Source organism: Portunus trituberculatus, chromosome 15, assembly GCF_017591435.1.
Source record: "Portunus trituberculatus isolate SZX2019 chromosome 15, ASM1759143v1, whole genome shotgun sequence".
Lineage (NCBI taxonomy): Eukaryota > Metazoa > Arthropoda > Malacostraca > Decapoda > Portunidae > Portunus > Portunus trituberculatus.
In genome coordinates, this window is record NC_059269.1 from 3,904,151 (window position 1) to 3,924,905 (window position 20,755).

General features: G+C 40.5%; 2 long non-coding RNA genes across 5 annotated transcripts in view; one reads left to right on the plus strand and one right to left on the minus strand.

Moving 5' to 3' along the window:
- LOC123504027 overlaps window positions 1-15,498 on the plus strand; it is a 58,582-nt gene extending 43,084 nt beyond the window's left edge. Inside the window, exons 4-6 of the long non-coding RNA XR_006674682.1 lie at window positions 5,617-5,695; window positions 12,388-12,623; window positions 14,494-15,498. This is a non-coding gene — a long non-coding RNA (uncharacterized LOC123504027). The remainder of the gene's footprint in view (window positions 1-5,616; window positions 5,696-12,387; window positions 12,624-14,493) is intronic.
- Window positions 15,001-20,755, minus strand: part of LOC123504028 — a 41,003-nt gene continuing 35,248 nt past the window's right edge. For 2 of the 4 annotated variants that reach the window (XR_006674684.1, XR_006674686.1), the window contains 3 exons: window positions 18,840-19,050; window positions 18,297-18,393; window positions 15,001-15,069 (listed from right to left, as the gene is read on the minus strand). This is a non-coding gene — a long non-coding RNA (uncharacterized LOC123504028). Of the gene's footprint in view, window positions 15,070-18,295; window positions 18,394-18,839; window positions 19,051-20,755 lie in introns of those variants that run through there. The other 2 variants (XR_006674683.1, XR_006674685.1) reach the window with 2 other exon arrangements.

The window sequence follows — 20,755 nt, forward strand, 5'->3', positions numbered from 1 at the left end:
AAAGTATTTATCTGCGTAGGTGTATTTGTCTATAGTGTGTGTGTGTGTGTGTGTGTGTGTGTGTGTGTGTGTGTGTGTGTGTGTGTGTGTGTGTGGTATTTACAAACACCCACCTCCTTTATCACTTGCCTCTTCCAATAGCCACAGGACGGAGACTCTTACTCTAGAATCAACACCACTTCCAAATATCAACAGTCATCAGGGAACAATTTGTTTTGTTACTCTTCTGATCTCTGGCGTGATTCTCCAATTGTCCGTGTAACTGTGGCCGCCCGTGGCAAAAAAACCGAAAAAGGGAAAGAGTTAGAGGGAGCAAAAAACACTAAATCACTTTCGATTCCTATTTGGTCTTCTCATTTGCAACATTAGAAGACGCGTTTCTATTGTTTCTCGGCTCATTGGAAAAATTGGTTTCACGCGAACTCGTCCCAATCACCTTGTTTAGAGAATTACAGGTCGGTAAGTCTGTCTGGGTGAGGGAATGGGGGAAGAGTAAAAAAAAAAGAGGTGAAGAAATGAATAACAAAAAAAAAAAAAGAGACCCTTTGGCCAAGGTATACAGAGAGAGAGTGTCCGGCGGCCTTAAACAGCGAGGACACGCATTATGGTCGGAGTAGCCACACCTGGGACCCGGCATTCATTCCTTGTTTATGAGACTAAAATTACCACGTGTCGCCGCGATAGCTCAAGTGGCGCGTCTTGAGGCCTTGCTTGTGGAGGTGGCATGAGGGAGACTGTCCTCTGTTATGTCTGGCGTGTGTTGTTGGGAGGGGAGCGGGTGCTGTGGCGGGATATTGGAGGCTCTGGAACGCGTGGTGCTGTTAGATGTGAGGTAGGAGCCTGGGAGTGTGACAGAGACGTGGTGGGCTAGTGAATGGCCAAATACAATGGAATGAGAAGACTGTGTGTGTGTGTGTGTGTGTGTGTGTGTGTGTGTGTGTGTGTGTGTGTGTGTGTGTGTGTTTGTGTGTGAGTGTAATTCACCTCGGGTGCCTGCTGGTCACCCAGCCAGTCTTCCCCATTACGGAGCGAGCTCAGAGCTCATAGACCGATCTTCGGGTAGGACTGAGACCACATCACACAACACACATCGGGAAAGCGAGGCCACAACCCCACCAGTTACATCCCGTACCTATTTACAGCTAGGTGAACAGGGGGTACACATAAAGAGGCTTGCTCATTTGCCTCGCCGCTTACCGGGACTCGAACTCGGCCCTCGTGATTATGAGTCGAGCGTGCTAACTACTATACTACGCGTGTGTGTGTGTGTGTGTGTGTGTGTGTGTGTGTGTGTGTTTCACTGTTTGATCTGCTGCAGTCTCTGACGAGACAGCCAGACGTTACCCTACGGAACGAGCTCAGAGCTCATTATTTCCGATCTTCGGATAGGCTGAGACCAGGCACACCACACACCGGGACAACAAGGTCACAACTCCTCGATTTACATCCCGTACCTACTCACTGCTAGGTGAACAAGGGCTAAACCTGAAAGGAGACACACCCAAATATCTCCACCTGGCCGGGGAATCGAACCCCGGTCCTCTGGCTTGTGTGTGTGTGTGTGTGTGTGTGTGTGTGTGTGTGTGTGTGTGTGTGTGTGTGTGTGTGTGTGTGTGCGTGCGCGCGTGCGCGTGTGTGTGTGCCTGCGTGCGTGCGTGAGTGCGTGTGCATGTGTTTGTGTCTGTGTTAAATTGCATTTCTTGGATGATTGACGTATTCTGCAAATGAATCCTGAGCCTGCAGTCTTTAGGACGTGAAGTAGATTTTCGTTTTTGTTAGTAATTAGGGGTAAGCCAATGCAGAGTAAATTGGAGAGTTTTGGGCCATTAATTATTAAGAAATTGTAAGAGAATTAAAAGGAAAATTGGTTGTTTTGACATTAAGAGTTATCCTCTAATAAAGATAAATAAAACTGTTACAAATAAAAGAAGACTAGCCAGAATAAAAGTGTAGGCTTAATACGTGCCTTGTTCATGGCCAGAAAAATCTCTCCTTGCATTCACAAAGTTAAAACAGCATAGCTTTATAAAAGCCGAGTTGTGGAGGCAAGTAGAAGATAATGATTGTAAGATATCCAGCCTGTGTTGGCATTCTCTAAAACATCATTAGACAAGGCTTTCATAAAGTAGATTACCAAAAGTTTTTGTCCTCGCGTCTTCACGTCAATGAAGCGAAATTTAAGGATGAAGGTAACACCATTCCACACGAAATGGTCGGTAAGTTATAATGAAGTTAACCGTAAATAAAGAAATTTCGCTACTGTCAAGTTATCACCAAAAAATTATACGTTCAAGAGACAGAGGGAGTCTGGCGCGCCAGTCTGTGCTGAATGGCGCCCCTGCTCTAACACTTTTTTTTGTTTTGAGAAGCACATTCTTTGTTAGCTCCCTTCAAGGTATCTTATCCTGCATTGCTTCATATGGTTGCCTAGTACGATATAAAAATGCTTCGGATTATATGTACTTAAGTAAAAGAATTTTTTTACTAACAATACGATATCTATTTAGTTAATATCGTAAATTATTACTTTAAAAGAAAAAAAAAGTAGATATCTCAATAAAGGTCTCGTTTTTGTTAAATTATATAGACATAAGCAGGTTCTTTAAGAGTTCATATTAGCAGATGACGTTTTCCTCCTTAATGAATCACAAAACATGTTCACAGTGTAAATGTAAAGAACTCAGAAAATTCTTATGAAGAGAAGAAAACCAAGTTTTGAAATAATGCTTTTTGATTGTACATGCTTGGTAAACTTTTAAGTTGCGGATGAGACACTAGAAAAAAAGGTTCTGACCAAGGCACGAAGGAGGCGCTGCATTCATGTCATACGTAATGTGGGCGCGGGATGCCTGGGTGCGGGCGAGGCTGGGTGGTCTGCCTCAGATGTGGACGTACGTCTTGCTTGAATCTACAAAGCGTCTCTCCAGCTGAGCTACTTTTTATCACGGTAAATTTTCGTAATAATTATAATAGTAACTCATCGAAGTAATAACATAATAACAACATTATTGATTATTTATCCTTCCCACCAGCTGAAAAAAAATGTGAACAACAGACTTTATCAAATCCGCACAGGTATTAATCTGTATTAGCGTGGCACTTTATATCTAATATGCTAACAGCACGCAGCATATTCAGTGATGCCTATCAGTCTCACACTATAAAGAAGACTCGTTTGAAGCTTTAGTGAACAGGGGCTGTCATACACATGAGGGAGAAAACAGCGACTGTTTATCTCTACATGAGGGGGAATGAAGACGCCACCTTGCTGTGTTTCTGGTATCGAGGCCACGACGCATTAAGTCTCCCAAAGCCAGACATATGAATCCAAATCTACGTGAAAGTGAGCTAATGCTGAAAGATTGTAAGAACACAAATTAAACCTTTTGAATACTCACAAGTCACGACAATAAATGAAGTTGAATTCAGTGGAAAGTTTGACATAGAACTCTACGGATTTCAAGCCGCTCCCAACAGAAGAGAGAGAGAGAGAGAGAGAGAGAGAGAGAGAGAGAGAGAGAGAGAGAGAGAGAGAGAGAGAGAGAGAGAGAGAGAGAGAGAGAGAGAGAGAGAGAGAGAGAGAGAGAGAGAGAGAGAGAGAGAGAGAGAGAGACGTATACAATAAATAAAAGTTTGAAGAAAAAACATGAAAAAAAAAATATGCCTACTACGCTGCAAATTTAGATCAGTGATTCATAATTTGCTCAAGCTCTGTGAAAGCATCTCATTGTCTCGGCTAACAGGCACCTCTCTGTTTCAAGCGAAAAACACATCTACGCCAACACACGTCTCACGCATCACCTGGCACACGCGAGCACTCTGGCGCGCGTCACACACCTGTGCATGGCCGCCTCCCCCCGCTAGGCACCTGTGTAGCCGAACGGAACTGACACATTAAGGGTTAAGAAGTACCTGGCGTTGGGAGTCTGTTATTGAAAGGAATTGCGAAGGATGATGGTAAAGGTGAGGTGTTACCAGGAAGATTTTACCATCACGTAAAGTGTATCCATGTAGTGATATTTATATCCATAGAGGTGTGTTATCGTTAACATTACCGGTGTTTGTTTCGAAGTTGTTTTATGTGGACGTGGTAGGTTTTTGCGGTTGTTGCACGACGGACTTCAGTTTTGAATGTTCCTAAGTTGTTGTTCATTAACAGAGAACTTCATTGTTCAAGTGAGATTTTACCTGTGAGATTTTGGTGTGTGTATGTGTGTGTGTGTGTGTGTGTGTGTGTGTGTTTTTTATGTTATATAGCCTATAGTGCCTTTAGGTGTACTTGAGTATGGGAAGCGCTGTCCAACTTCCACCCATAGCGGCACAGGCAATTTTATTTATAGTGGTACCCATATTAGGGTTCATATCACCAGTCAAGCGCATCTTTGATGTAAGGCAATACACCTCTACCTAGAACCTGGGTACCATGGTGACATGTAGGTAACTTTAAACCACTCGACAAATGAAATAGTGTCAAGACGGCAGGCACTTCGTAGGATTCGAACCTACGCATGGACGTCTGCCATATCCCACGCCTGCCACCTTATCCAATGTGTGTGTGCGTGTGTGTGTGTGTGTGTGTGTGTGTGTGTGTGTGTGTGTGTGTGTGTGTGTGTGTGTGTGTGTCAGTGTTAGCGTGTGCACCTTCCTCCCATTTGATACTTTTCATGCGGAGATATTTATATTTATAATCATATTTGTTTGCTTCAACTCTGTGACCGAAGCTTTTGTGTAGGTTGAAAAAAGACCTCTGAAAGGCAATGGGCTGCGATATTGTGGTCATTAGAGTTTTTTGAGTATAGGCCAATAGACCAATGTATCTCCTAAAAGCATCAGTTGTGCGTCGATTGTTCCGGCGCTGAGGAGACGACCTAATCCTTAAACGAAAGAAAGTTTGCGAAAAATGAAATATTTCCAGTCTTTAGTTATTTCGTTATTATAACTAATTGATAGCTTCATCACCAAATCTAATTCATATCAAAATATTTTCCTCTTGTCATCACCCATTTTATCTCCATCATCACTCGCGTTATGGTTACTACCTGCTTTTCATCACCACTCTCTGCATTTATTGCCTTTACATGAAAACCTCCAACTAGAATCACACTACATTCTTCATTTTGCTCAATGTTTTTTCTCTCCTTCGCTTATGAACAACACAATATCTGTGTATTTACTTCTAACAATGTTAGTTATTCTGTCATAATTGTCTGTCTCGAAACGTGTGTATCGTACGATGAACGTGGAAGCTGACGATAGTCACAAGTCCAATAAATGAATCAAAAGAATGGTGATCGATTGATTTTAGTCGGCGGAATGTTCATAGATTTACAACACCACAGGAGGAGGTCATAAGATGCATTACTAAATGGATAAAATTTGGCTGCAGTGCGAGTGTTGCTTATGGTGAAAAAAAGTCTTACTTGTCTTCCTTGCATAATGTTGCCAAAGAATCAAAAAAATATTCTCAAGTAACTTCTCTCCGGTGTAATTGCCACTTGGGAATCATATAAAATCACATGACAAAAGTGTAACGCCTTGCAACACTGATTACACCCCTGATAGGCAAGTGCTCCTTATAAAGAGCACTTATCTCAATATTTTTTCTCTCATATGTAGACAGGACTGTGTGAGTGTGAGGGGCCGCGTGGTGGGAGCAGAGAAGGCCGACGCACCTGATGACTCTTAGTGTGCACAGGTATTACTCGCTTATATATTTTGTTTGTTTTATATGATCGTCTATTGGATTCTTGTGCTTCTACGTCTGTCTATCTTCTTATTAGCACCAATGATTGACTAGCTGATTGACTGGTTGACTGAAAGACTGACTGACCAACCGACCCTGTTCCTTCCTGCTTGTCTGATTTCTTGCATATTTGATGAACAAATACAGGCACATATAGACAGACAGACAGACTGACTAGTTGATTATTAGAATGAATCTCTCTCTCTCTCTCTCTCTCTCTCTCTCTCTCTCTCTCTCTCTCTCTCTCTCTCTCTCTCTCTCTCTCTCTCTCTCTCTCTCTCTCTCTCTCTCTCTCTCTCTCTCTCTCTCTCTCTCTCTCTCTCTCTCTCTCTCTCTCTCTCTCTCTCTCTCACTGCCCTACATGTTGGATACACAGAACAAAAGAAATTATCTGACTGTTTGCATAATGTCGCTTTAAGGAAGGAGGGACAAAAAAATGTAGAGAAAATTAAGCGGCATCACCTGCTTTCTCCCGTCTTATTTAGTCCACTTGCAGAGAAGCATTTAATCTTTTTTCCATCACAGTGGGTTTGCACCTGCGGGCAAGAGGAAAGACACGTGTCCCAACACTTGTGTTCATTAGGTAAACGTGCACAGGTGTTCGTATCCCGTAAGTGGACTTCGAGGCATGACCCCTTACGATAATTATTATACTGTACGCATGGTATATATATGCACACGCACACGCACACGCGCACACATACACACACACACACACACACACACAAACACACACACGGAGCACAAAACACAATCACACACGATAGCCAGAGTCGAACTTCACTAACTGGACGGCCGACAATTGTACCGATACGCTGGACAAAATTACACAAGTACACAAAGAGCGAATACACAGCCGCACGCACTATTACACACACAAAGGAGGGAGGGATAAAAAAAAAAAAGAACAGTGAGTGCAACGAAATTGTTTTATGAGTGACCAACCTCACGCTCCACAGCTCCGCCCGGCTGTGTCGAGGAAAGGCGACCATCAGATTGTGAGTATTTATTGATGAACCAAGCATGGGAGAACCTCGCACGCTGGAGATCCACCGGGCAGCGAACTATAGATGAAAACCTGAAACCCGTGGGAGGGCCGAACACCGTGCCAAAAAGGTGCCATGCAAGAAAACTGTACCAAAAACAGACAAATCAAAACAGGAACAGTACCTAGGGGAGGAAAAGCAATGACACAAGCTTACCAGGGAAAAGGGAATGAAGGAGGGAGTCAGGCAGGGTGTGGGAAGCTGGTTAGGTCACTGTACCATAAGTGAAGCACGTAAGACGGCATTACATGATGCAGGAGAGCATTGTGCCAGGGGTCAATGAGTGAGGCTGGCAGGCAGGCAGGCAGGCAGGCAGGCAGGCAGGCAGGCGAGCAGGAAGGCGAGCAGGAAGGCAGGCTAAGGCAGGCAGAGGTAGGATTATAACGAGGCAGGGAAGCACATCGTCTTTTACATGAGATCTCGGGCGGCAGAAGAGCAGAACACACCGGCAGGACACAAAGTAGGAGGCCTTTGAGAATCACACAATAACAACACACAACATACAGCAAGCGGCGGCCCACGTCCTGCCTTTATAATAACGCGTATAATTACAGTCGTTTTAGTTTATTATTCCGAACCAATTACGTGCTTTTTTCTCCCTTAAGCGGACAGCCTTCGGAGATCCGTATGAGAGATAGTTATTAAGGCCGGTGGAGGAGCCTTAAACCGGTCATAGCGACGTGGTTTAGTGCTGGTTTAAGTGGACTCTTATCTTGATTTAAAGTGTAATCATGGGTGGAGAAGGAATGGTAAAAATTACACCAGAGCAGGAAGAGAGAGAGAGAGAGAGAGAGAGAGAGAGAGAGAGAGAGAGAGAGAGAGAGAGAGAGAGAGAGAGAGAGAGAGAGAGAGAGAGAGAGAGAGAGAGAGAGAGAGAGAGAGAGAGAGAGAGAGAGAGAGAGAGAGAGAGAGAGAGAGAGAGAGAGAGAGAGAGAGAGAGAGAGAGAGAGAGAGAGAGAGAGAGAGAGAGAGAGAGAGAGAGAGAGAGAGAGAGAGAGAGAGAGAGAGAGAGAGAGAGAGAGAGAGAGAGAGAGAGAGAGAGAGAGAGAGAGAGAGAGAGCAAAATTTAGATTGGGAGAATGAAGAAAAAATGTACTGCGCTACTTTACCTGTCAGAGCGTGCTAAGGTGTATTGTTTTAAGTATTGCATTGTGTTCGATCACGTGTTCGATGAAAGGGATCTGTTTGAGTATATACTGTTTTGCTGCATTGTGGTGGTGTGATTACTGTTGGTGGTGCAGGGTGTGTTGCTGTGGTTAAGTTGCGTCACTGTGTTATGAGTTATTTCTCTCCATTAGTTTGAGTTCTGTGCGGGAAAGATAAATGTATATTAAATTTTGATGATTGGTGTGTGTGTGTGTGTGTGTGTGTGTGTGTGTGTGTGTGTGTGTGTGTGTGTGTGTGTGTGTGTGTGTGTGTGTGTGTGTGTGTGTGTGTGTGTGTGTGTGTGTGTGTGTGTGTGTGTGTGTCCTTCTTTTGCAATGTGGCGTTTAAATAAAATTAAAATCGTGTTATTTTACTTTACATGGTAGAATAAATGTTTTTCATAATATTCACGTACTTACTAAAAAAAATCAACAAAGATATTATTCCGATAAGAAGTACGTGATATTCGTCTTTTTCTGGTCTTTTGTTGTCATCTTCACAATGTTTCTTTTTCTTTCAAATTCCCTGTCTTTTACTTACTTAATCTCTCTCTCTCTCTCTCTCTCTCTCTCTCTCTCTCTCTCTCTCTCTCTCTCTCTCTCTCTCTCTCTCTCTCTCTCTCTCTCTCTCTCTCTCTCTCTACCCTAAACAGTTCATAATTCAATGCGTTACTATTTTCCTTAATTCAATGCGTTATCTTCAAGTTGTCCTCCTCTCTCTCTCTCTCTCTCTCTCTCTCTCTCTCTCTCTCTCTCTCTCTCTCTCTCTCTCTCTCTCTCTCTCTCTCTCTCTCTCTCTCTCTCTCTCTCTCTCTCTCTCTCTCTCTCTCTCTCTCTCTCTCTCTCTCTCTCTCTCTCTCTCTCTCTCTCTCTCTCTCTCTCTCTCTCTCTCTCTCTCTCTCTCTCTCTCTCTCTCTCTCTCTCTCTCTCTCTCTCTCTCTCTCTCTCTCTCTCTCTCTCTCTCTCTCTCTCTCTCTCTCTCTCTCTCTCTCTCTCCAGACTTCGGTTCTTCATACTCACTTGCTAAATTAATAGTTTTTCAAAAATTATTTCCAGCCGTGTGTAATTATAAGGGACCCAGGCTGGCTCTTTTTAATAACTGTCATGATCGCGTTAAAAATCCTGATCTATTGAGAAATTTCACGAAAATAAGTGTGATTTTTTTTTTCTATTTCTTATGGTTTCGGGAAAAGGAAGTAAAAGAATATGAATTTTTAAGGAAAGGCACATTAGTTTCCCTGCAGAATTTATATGATGGGCATGCAAGTACGATCCTGTTTATCTGATTGCATAGATTAAGGGAATAGAAAATAAAAACCCATACATTATTATCTTGCTGAGTTTCCGTGAGGAGGTAGCGGTCCTGGTGTGGTGGCTTGGCCGGGAGCAAGGTGCACACGGCCGGCCTGGAGTGTAGGTGGTGGTGGTGGTGGTGGTGGTGGTAATGGCGGCGGTGGTGCTGGTGGCCTGGGTATTGCTTCCATGTGAGGGAATCCAAGGAGTTTGGTCGGTCAGGTGCCCCGTCCAACATTTTTATCTTTACACTTTCGCTTCGTTATACTATTTTGAACGCATTGCGCTTGTATTTATGTATCACCGAAGCTGTGGATGAAGTGTTCCGCTAATGATGAACATACACTTTTATTACGAAGGTGTTCATGGGATTATAACAAGAAAGTTGTAGAAGTATTATTTATTGTAGAAACGTCTTGACTGCACTTGCTTGATAATAATTTTCTATTTTCTTATTGTCTTATTTGCTGACTGCAGACTTGTTCATATGAAAACAAATAATTAGCGTAAAAAAATAGCATTTACAACGGCCGACAAGACACGACCGGACTGAGAGCCGCTGAGCAGGGTGACGCCCCTTGCCTGTGTGTGTGTGTGTGTGAGCGCACGGGCTCAGAAAACAAAACAAAAAATAAAAGTATCGCCTATGGCTATGAAAATATTGGCCGATTTCCTTGAAGGAATTCATGTTTACTATCTAATTGTCATGAAGTAGTACATTACATATATTTGAACAGTGCACAATACAACCTAAGTACACGTTTTAATTCCTCATTTATACAAAACGTTGTTACCTTTTAATTTAGAAGGTATTATGTATGAGGTCGCAGAGTCAGAGCTGAACAGGGTCATCATTGAAAAACAAGAAAGGTTATACACACATTACAAACATTATATTTTTGGGACTATTATGTTGATTGCTTCTCTCCACACGGTCTCCAAAAGTGTGACCATTTTATGGACTCTTTTCTTACTATCTACATCGGAGAAGTCTCAATCTTAGAATTGGTGAGGCGGCAAATTAAGCCCCGGAGGTTTGGCAGTCTCCTGGTTTGAGCTCCGGAGTGAGAGTGATGAGTCAGTTGGTCGTGTGGTTTGGAAAGAGAGAAAGGTGGAACTATAAACTACAGCTTGATCAGGTGGGAAGAGTTGTGGTGTTGCTAATCATGCCAGTCTTCGATAGCCTATTAGATGTTTAACTAACAGGAGCATATGTTGTTAATGACAGCGTCCTTAGTATTCATCATGAATCTAGGTACCTACTCGTGAGATATACATGTTTCATACATACCAAACGGTTATTTATTTTTGGAAAAAGCTTCACAGTTCTGTAAAAGATATCGACACTTGTTTTTCCTGCCATTTTTTTTTTTTATGGTCTCCGTGAAACAGTTCACGGCTTAGTTTGAACCTGTTAATGCTAGCTCTGAGTTTGAAATTTATGATGGTGGTATCTATAAATTAGTAACTTTATAGACACAGAAGTAAGTTTAATGTTCTTGCTTAGGCTTTTCTTCGCATGGAGTCTAAGTAGCAAAGAACACTAAACAAGCTCCACAGCGAGATTTAGCTAAGTATAGGCGTTTGGTGTGTGTAAATGACTCACAGTAAAGATGTAGGAGAGCAAAGATGGCCAACTATACAATATATCGAATGAAATAGAATCGAAATAAGTCTTAGCGTTCCCATAATACCATTGTGCGTGAGTCTTCCCCTAACAGGCTGACCGAGTCTGAATCACCCACCGGGAAGTTACCAAGCTGGCAAGAACTTAGCGAGGCGATGTAGAACCCCTTAGTTCTTGAAGGGTTTCGTTGTTTCTTTCCAAGCATTTAAAGAATGGGGTTATGTTGAAGTACAAAGAGCGGAAGACTTACATGACCTCGTTGAAGATGTAAATATAGAGGATGTGTGAGATACAAGGCAGTAAATCAAAATGTTGACGAGATCTGTGAACCCTTGTATCAACGGATGAGTCAAGTCGGGAATGATTTTATTAAATTGCAATTACTCAAATATTTCTCAATGAATGATCATTATTGAAATTACTTGGGAGGTAATCAATGAAGCTCTTCATATTTTAAATTTCACTTTGGATTTTGCTTCACATTTCGGAAGTCTCATTAGTTTAACGTATTCGATGGTTTACAGAAGAAAACGAATAGTGTTTCGGAGCAGGAAAGAGGCAGGCTCGCCAGTTATCATACAGACTTCGTTGGACGAGATTGAGTCTCCGCGTGCTTTTTCAGTGCTGGTATTATGGAAGTAACTGTTTTGACTTTATGATTTGTGGAGGTAGAATAGTTGTTAGTTGTAAGGGGAACATGCAATTATTTGTAAGGGTTGTTGTGCACATGGTCGTGTGGCGGCAGAGCCAAAAAAACTTGTATCATAAAGAAAATCCGAAGAATAGCTCCAATTCCTCTTAATTAGGGAAACTTTTCCTTAAATACAGGTTTCTTAAGTGAAGTGTTCTAATGACTGTAATATAAAATTACTTTCCATTTTTTTAAGAGAGTAGTAACAAATGCACTATTACGCGAATTTTTGTGCCGTTTCATTACGTCGTGTTTGACAGTAAGGGATGAGTGTAGCAAGACTTGGGTCGTGTTAGCGCGCTTGTTTTTAATAGTGTGTTGCTGTGTAGAACTAATCTAGAGCATGTAATGTGATCAAATTTTTTATTTAAGCATATTGAAGTGTACTTTTTTAATCATTCTTTGGGTGATGGTTTTATATCTAATTGAATTACCTAGAACAATTTGCCACCAACCAATGAAATAAGTTTCAAATGTGCTACACAATGTTCCTTAAGGTGAACACTAAAAAAATATCACCACCAGGTTTCCAGTCCAAGGTTTCCACCCCCCTCCTGTTAGTTGATAACATTAACTTTTTTTCCAAACCTTCAAATACCTCCAGTTTCTTGTCTTCCTTGTCAGCTTAATACTGATTACACAAACTTGAATTTCTGGCTGTGGAGGAAACACTTTTTCTGGCACTAAACATAAGAGTTCTGCTATCTTCTAGACAACTCTTGCCTTGGCAATGTAGGAGATCCATTCTTTCTCTTTGGTATTGTGGTCAGAAGAAGTATATGTAAGTAGCTAAATGTCTAAGACATGTCTGTGCAGAACTTTTAGTTTGATTTCTCTTGCAGAACAATGACTGGCGACGACGTAATGTAGGTGTTTTCTGAAAGACTGTTCCTTCGTGGTGCTCATGGTGCCTGCATACACCTATAAAGCCACCAAGATAAAAGGAAGTGTTTGATGGGAAAAGTTTACTATGAAGAATTCAGAGAATTGGCGTAGCTTGCAACAGTTACAGTAGCGGAAGAGAAGATAGGGAGTCTCTTGCAGGGTCGCTTTCTCATGGAGTTGTGGCGCATGTGATGTAAGTATAAGTAAACTCCTTCAACTCTTATACCATCTCCCTTTCCTTCTTGCTGGAAGTTTGCTCACATTCAGCCTTTTACCGTTCTTATCCTAAAAACTACTTTTCTATTGCTTCAATTTCTTGCCTATCAAAAAAGTATCTATCCTCAACAGGAAGATTCTTAAAGATGTCACTTCACAATCTTCCATCTGATCGAGTGGTGATCTTTTGGTTTTCCTTAATTAATCTTGTTCACCAAATTCTAGTGAATCATTTGCTGTTGCTTAAGACATACCAAAGGCTTCCGAGAGTCTAGAAAAAAAAAAGATCTTCAAAGGACCCTCCTACGACGTATATCCTCTCTGCAACTTTATTTAATTTTTCTTTGTGGTAAACTGCTGCTGTTCTTATCCTAGATCTATTATGTGGTGGTGGTCTGGCTTTTATCCTGTCACCCCACTCTCTTCCTATTATTCATCGAAGATCTTTTAAGTTAAACATTTTCTTATCCACCCTAAACTTTTCCACGTTTTTTCATTGACGATCAACTCTGCAAAAACTAAACAGGTCACGCAGGAAAGCCAAAGCAAACTTAATATTTATTATTCAATGGCCCAGCAATGCCCCAGGAACTCAATTCCTATCAGTTCGACACAATCAAGTCAAGTATTTCCTTGTTTTGAATGACACTTCTGCCTCCATCTTCTACGCTGAACATCATCGGTCTTTCCTTTACTTATATAATATGAGGTTGAAACTTCGTTTCATCTCTAGGAAAAAAAAGAACTTCCATGAAATTAGGTGTTTTGAGTCGTCTGCAATAGTTTTTCTCACCTCTCCTCCTCCACAACTGCTATTTCTGTACAGGGGAGCTTATCCGTCCATGTATAGAGTATGTGTCAAATGTTTAAGGTGGAAAGAGGGGCGGTTTCACTCGAAGTATTATTTTTAGACGGGATTTAATAAAAAGTTCTTCGTCTCATCAACTCCTCTTATGACTGCCTCAGTCTCATTCTCACTGTCGCATTGTTTTATCTTCCGTTACTTTCATACCTACTGTTCTTCTGATCTTACTTACTGCGTGCATCTCCTCCTACTGCTGCTTCACACTGAACTTTCTTCTTTTATCATATCCTTTTTCTGTCCATCTCTTTAATGCTGTTCTCAATCATTCATCTTTTTTTAGTAGACTCTGGAGCTCCCTGCCTGCTTTTTTTATTTTCACCTTCCTATGACTTGAGTTCATTTCAGAGGTAGATTTCTCGAGTTTCATGAGATTTATCCCTATATATGGCCGATTCTTTTGACCCTGTTGGGGGACTAGCATCTCGGTGAGTTTTTTTTCAGTTAATATTTATGACCCTTGCTTGCCCTGTTTGCCTTTTAAACAAAAAAATATTAGTCCCAAGCACTTTAGTGGCGTCTTTTTAGTTAATATTTGTTGCCTTTGTCCGGTTCCCCACCTAAGCAAAAAAATATTAAAGAATAATTTTTAGTTTATTATATGAAAGACAAAATAAGAATATTGAACAATCTATAAGAGAGTAAGTATATTGCGTTAGGTAGAGACTGATAGATAGGTCTCGTTTCTTTTTTATTACTAATACCAAGTGGTCTTTTTACGGGAATTTATGGGCGAAGGGAGGTACCTTTTTGTGTTACCTCCTATCTCAAACCCCGAGTAAGGAAGCCCAATTCGAACCCGTTCGCTTGGAGACCCCTCGGACCCCAAAGCACGCATGGTTCCACTGTACCACGGGATGTTTAAATACAGCATCTTGTTGAGATGATAGGAGGAGAACTATTTTTAAAAATTGCCTTAGTTTCCAAGAATCTACATTTTCATGGATGGTGACACTAACAATTAACCTGTATTCTCTCTCAATAGTGTGATGATGGAAGAATTATATCACCAGTCAGTCTTCCGAATTGGACTAGCATCACCAATGGAGAAAGTTGGTCTCCAGTGGCTGAGGAAACTGGTGTGATCAGCTTCCCAAGTTCCGTGCACCACTGAAGATGGGACAAAAGTGCTCGCCTCGGACTGGATTTTGATTGTTTTTCCTGTACCAATTAGACGGACAATATCTCACCTCACTGCGACTAGAGAAAGCAAGTTGAGGCCCCCACCTCACTAAGACGGCAGAAAGTGGCCCCGTAATGGCCTAAAAAATTGTATTTAGAGTAAGCCAAAAAAAAAAAATACTTGAAAAACGTGACAAAACTTTTTTTTATTTTTACATATTGGTTACCCTACTACAGAATCTCCGGAGAGTCTATGGAGTATTTTCGACTTTCGTACAGTTTTTTTTTTACGCCATTTGGGGGGCCCTTCGGTGTCGTCTCATTAGGGGAGGGGAAGTTGATGCTGCGTGTAATTTGTACAGGGAATATAAGGAAGACAGCACAGAAAGAAGGCGAGGTTGGTGCCTGCACTGACCCAAGGATTTTTCTACTTCTGTAGCTGTAACTTAGAGTAGTTATATTAATATTATACACTTAAAATGATAATGACTATACACAATGATACGTCCCATACATCATTCAAAAGAAAGTAACATAGTAATCATGATGGTAGTATATATCACTAATAGTTTTGCTATAATGTACCAACAACTAGCAAGCATATTTGAAACTTTAGAAGTAGGGCTAACACTTCAGAAAAAAAAATTATATTAATTCCTTAGTATATTATATACTTTGTTACTCTCCTTGATCCGTCTGTCCTAAGACGTGTCACTAATTCCTTAGTATTTATATTTTTGTTCCTCTCCTTGATCCGTCTGTCCTAAGGCGTATCACTATCGCCACTATCATCAGACATTGCTGGATGTGGCATAAACATATAAATCGGTTGTATCTAACGTCTAATAAACTTATTACAAGAAAAATATATTTAAATTATTATTAACATTTGGTATTACAGACTGGCTGATTTAATACGATTCATGACAAACTGAAAGTTTGTCTGTTCTCTTATATATTTAAGAATAACTTAACCGACTAGACAACCATATTTTGAAACACTACTGCCTCCTTATACGGAATGTACTGATCCTGTAGCTGGTCGGGCACCAGTGACTCCATTGCAATCTCTTTCAAGAAAAATATTCAAATTCATCAAAAAGTAAAACGAGCGTCAGGTCTTCTGTTGATAATTAAGTTTAATAATGAACTTTAATTCTTTTAAATGAGTTAGTTACTTTAAAACAGATACAATTAAAATAAATATCCGTCCTGTTTATATTATATTTCAAGAAATCCGCGCTGGATAATATTTCATATTGGGCAAGTTTGATAATCATATAAGAGAAATGAGTAACCAGTGGAAACAAACAAGGATTAATGCAAATTAGAAATAAATGAGGTAAATAAAAAATCTAGATTTAAAAATCGATCTAAACAAGTAATTAAAATAATAAATTGATTTAATTTATCTATCTACTTATCTTAAATAAATATCATAATTATATTTTTCAAAGAAAATCCACCTCACGCAGAGCCAGAAGGAGAGAGACATGATAGCTTTTAGCGGACAAAAGAAAACTTACATAGATTGTTATGCATTTTCTTTCCTAGTTTCCGTCCGTGAAGAATGTTTTATCGAGCTGTCTAACAAGGATGTCCCTCAGACCTCTTTGCAAACATATTTTAATTACTTGCGTCTGTTAGGAGTCGTCGTTGCGAAAAATTACAAGGACATGTGGTTGAGTATGTTAGAATTGCTTGCTATTCTTATAAGCGTCGTGTTTTTTTTCCTTCTCGCATCGAATCAATTACTAGCTGTTCTGAGCTTTTTTCCTGTGTATCATTGGCCCATTATTGCCATCGAAGCGTCTACTTTTTTGGTTCAAACACTATTTTCTGCTGTTCTGCAACTCTTCCCTGGAGGGTGGAGAGAAACCTGCCGTGGGCTAAGACAGTTACACTTTAGTATATTAAATTATATTGGAGAAAGCTTTTTTTTTTTGTTGCCACTTCTTATAAGAAACGTTCTTCTGTGCATTTTAATATTTCATAAAGGGTCTGGTATATTTCATACATTCAGTAAAAATACCCAATGGAAAAAAGGTTGTCTACTAAGTGTTAATATGCAAACGCTTTCTTAAAACGTGTGTAATAACTGATGTTAGCTAAACCCGCATGGAGAAAACAGATAATTAGTGTGCAGACCCTGCGGGAAGCCAGTATTTTTGCTCTTGAATTACAAAGCCTTGAGTTAAACAAGTTATCCAGTGTCGTATTCTACACTGTTTTAGTACTCAAAGAAATCACGAGACGGCAAGAAGCCTTGGGTGGAGAAAGCTAGTCGAGGTCTAAGTCGTGTTCGTAAGTGGTCGATGAGTGGTGAATGAACTATTTCTTTACTTCTTAACTCCTTGCAAGTCAAACTCCCAGAAACAGGTTAATTTCATGGAGAGAGTCAGTCGGTCTTACATAGTCACCAATTCATAGCCTACCTCTCCTGACTTTTTTTGTTTTTTTTGTTTCATCACTACTCGGTAAAGATTTCAGGTTGGGCACATAGACAACCGCTAACATGTCTAACGACATTGATTTACTACTCATGTTGGCACTATCGTGAGTGACATTTAAGTTTTCGTGGATACTCGGCAATATTAAAATCACTTCCCTCCGAGCTGACCATTTTTCCCGTCTTACACTTATCGCTCAATGCATATTAGCATATTGTATTAGCGCTGTAAATGAATGGCTGCAATAGAAGTACGGATCTTACACAATTTCCTTAAGTCAAACCAAAAGATCCCTAATTAATTCTTGAATCCTGAGAGTCTGTATCAGACACTGAGATCAGAGCGACTAGAGCTTTCTCACCTAACTTTGTTTTCTTTTTAGGGAAATCGTTTGCATTTCTTTTTGAAACCCTGATTTGCATCTTCTATCTTGCATGCTTTTCCACGTAGAAAAATTTATATGCAACGTTTGTTATCAGAGTTTGATATACTTTTGACATCATATCACGTCATACATAAAGGAACATATGCAACTATCTTTTAAAAAATTATGTTTTGATGGTACGTTTCATGAAGCAGGAAGAGATGAGAAAGCTAATGGAAGATAACAATACGTCGGGCGTGAAACCGGTAAGATTAGATAATATTACGAGTTGAAATTACTTTGTGAATGGATCAAAACACTACAATAGAGACTGCTGAGGGTTGCTTCTTTTAAAAGAGCTTTTTGCTGTGCTTTTTTTTTTTTTTTAAATAAGCATGCACTGAGGACATTCATTGGCCACCTTTCACGCTTTTCACAATAACAAGCAAAAAACCACTCAAGACTTAATCGCCAATAACCTTAAATAACTGCCCACGTAAAACATTCTCGACAGTTCTCACACTAAGTCTGATAGTCGCACAATAAGTCTGAGAGTCGCTGAGGTACAGCGAGGGGCCTTCACGTTCATTTTACACTTTAGGACTCATCATGAATGCTTGAAGGCTACAAGGGGCCCCCCCCCACTTGTAGCCTTCAAGAGTACAAAACCTCAACAACCTAAAAACATTAAGCGTATCTGTATTCTATCAGTCTGTCTCAATGAAGGCTAACTGAGGAGGGTCACTGATAAAGAAAACAGAATCAATAAAAAACCAACTCCACTTCCTTAAAAAAACATATTAGCTTTTTGATATAAATGTAACCATGATGTCTCCTAGGAATAGAGCATACCTCAGCGACAGACTTCTTGTTCCCAGTGTTAGCCATCAGCAGCGAGGAGTGTAGGGAAGCCTTGCTCTCCACCCTCGTCCATACTGACTCACCAATTCTGTGAAAAAAAGTCAGTAATGTTGTAAGCTTGTAAGTGTTCCAAATATATTTCCACAGTGTAACCAGTATTCAAATGATGAACCCTGTTGTTTGAACTCCCAACACGCGCATATTTTAGTGAAGGGTGTCATGATACACTTGGCAGTGACGTACGAGTCCATCATCCTTCTGGACACAAATATTAAGATATATTTGATAAAGATTTATTCAGACCATTGATTAGATCTAATCTACACACATTATATTAAAAGCTTTTATGTAATCCTCGCAAGCAACAAGACTTGCATCCTTGTAGATTTTTTTATTCTAACATCTCGCATTATCTTCACACCTTTATACTTTTAGATCGTTAAGGTTTACTATCAAGGGTCTTGTAGTGTGTTCCATGTGTTCATCGGCACTTTTGTTCACACTTGTCAGACAGCTTTGGATGTACGTACTTACCAGGCCCAGGTAGTCAGTGAGGCACAGAACGCAAGTACTCCAACCAGCCCCTGACCAACATTCCCCTTGCCTCTCCGTAACTCGATCACTTCTGCCAGGGAAGATACCCACACGCTGAGGCATCCATCCTTACAAGGCTTCCTGGCACCACACGACTATAAAAAACAACCATCCTTGAGCAGCTCTGCCTAGATTTTTCAGGAAACAAATTCTGAAAAAAAGAAACAAGGATGTCACTGCTAACACTGAAATCTTGTCACATTTGAATGCTTTGCTAATTATGCAACTATATTTCCCAAAGTTTCTTTTTCCTATCAAAGAAAATGTCTCAAGATGCTTTTATGTTATCGAGAGAGAGAGAGAGAGAGAGAGAGAGAGAGAGAGAGAGAGAGAGAGAGAGAGAGAGAGAGAGAGAGAGAGAGAGAGAGAGAGAGAGAGAGAGAGAGAGAGAGAGAGAGAGAGAGAGAGAGAGAGAGAGAGAGAGAGAGAGAGAGAGAGAGAGAGAGAGAGAGAGAGAGAGAGAGAGAGAGAGAGAGAGAGAGAGAGAGAGAGAGAGAGAGAGAGAGAGAGAGAGAGTATGTGTACCATGACGAAGGCAGTAAGGGAGCAGGAGAGGCAGAGAGGAGTTCAGCACACGCCTCGGGGTCGCGCTGGGCGAGTACATCAGACAGGTTGTAGATGCCCAGGTTGTAGATGCCCCTAAGGTTAATTTTTCTGACGGAATTTTAGTTCGACAATTACTTCATTACTATAAAGGCAAAGAAGAATGTTTCGTGTCGTGCTAAATGAGTCTTTGAACGTAACCTGTGAATTTAATAAATACACGTCCAACCATTAAGTCTCATTGGTAATACTGAATGAATAATAATAATAATTACTTGATGTTTAGATGCAACTGCATTCATATATAATCACTGATCGATGTCAGTGATACGTGCAGCCCAATGATAATGTTAAGAATGGCATTGTAAATACACTTTCCAGTCCTGCCCACCCTGCTTTATGCACACTGTTGAAATTATAACTACCAATCGATGTCACTCGCCTCGCCACAAATATGCCGATGGTTGAAGGGATAAGACCACTGATCCCGGTAGTAACGAGGAGTGGTTGGCAGCTCGGTCTCTGTGCCGGCGGGAGGAGGCAGAAAGTAGTAGGATTTCAAATATCGCGCCTCAATAGATACTCTTCAACGCCATTTACTAAAGAAAAAAAAATAATACTAGTTTTCTCAAAATCCGCCTCTCATTTTCCTTTCCTAAACCTTGAGAAAGCCCGTCATTTCTTAACCTCACTCAAACGATGTTACCAAGACCTCAGCAGTTACCTTTTAGCATTGGGGGGAGGGGAAGTGTTACCACTTAAGACTCTACCTAAGGATCATTAGTCTAACATTAGGCAATAATCATGAAGAAATATAAGCGATTTTCCCTGGATAATTTATACTACCTAAAATTGTTGATATATACGATGGGGTCGTAAGTTTATCTCAAATGACGGAACAATGCCTATCAAAATGAGATCTGCATTCATTTATTATTAACCTCTAACCCTCATCGTTCAGCAGTGCAGGACATTGATAAATACTCGCCATGAAATCATATTATACAGTCTTCCCAGTCATTATCATTCATTGTATAGTCAATTCCAGCTTCATTATATTCGCTTTTCATCTCCTCTCCTCACCTTACGTATTGCTCCTGATAATGTTACCTCTTCTACCAAGTACACAAGAAGACATGTTCGTAAAGTAGCGATAAAAAGATCACTGTTTTCATCACTTTCTGGACTTAACTTTGTTTTCATCACTTTCTGCACTTTTCTTGACAGGCAAACGACCACTATTCTCATCAACAATACACTAATAAATGCCTCCATTGATCTTTCATACCAATATTTGAACACAATTTCATCAT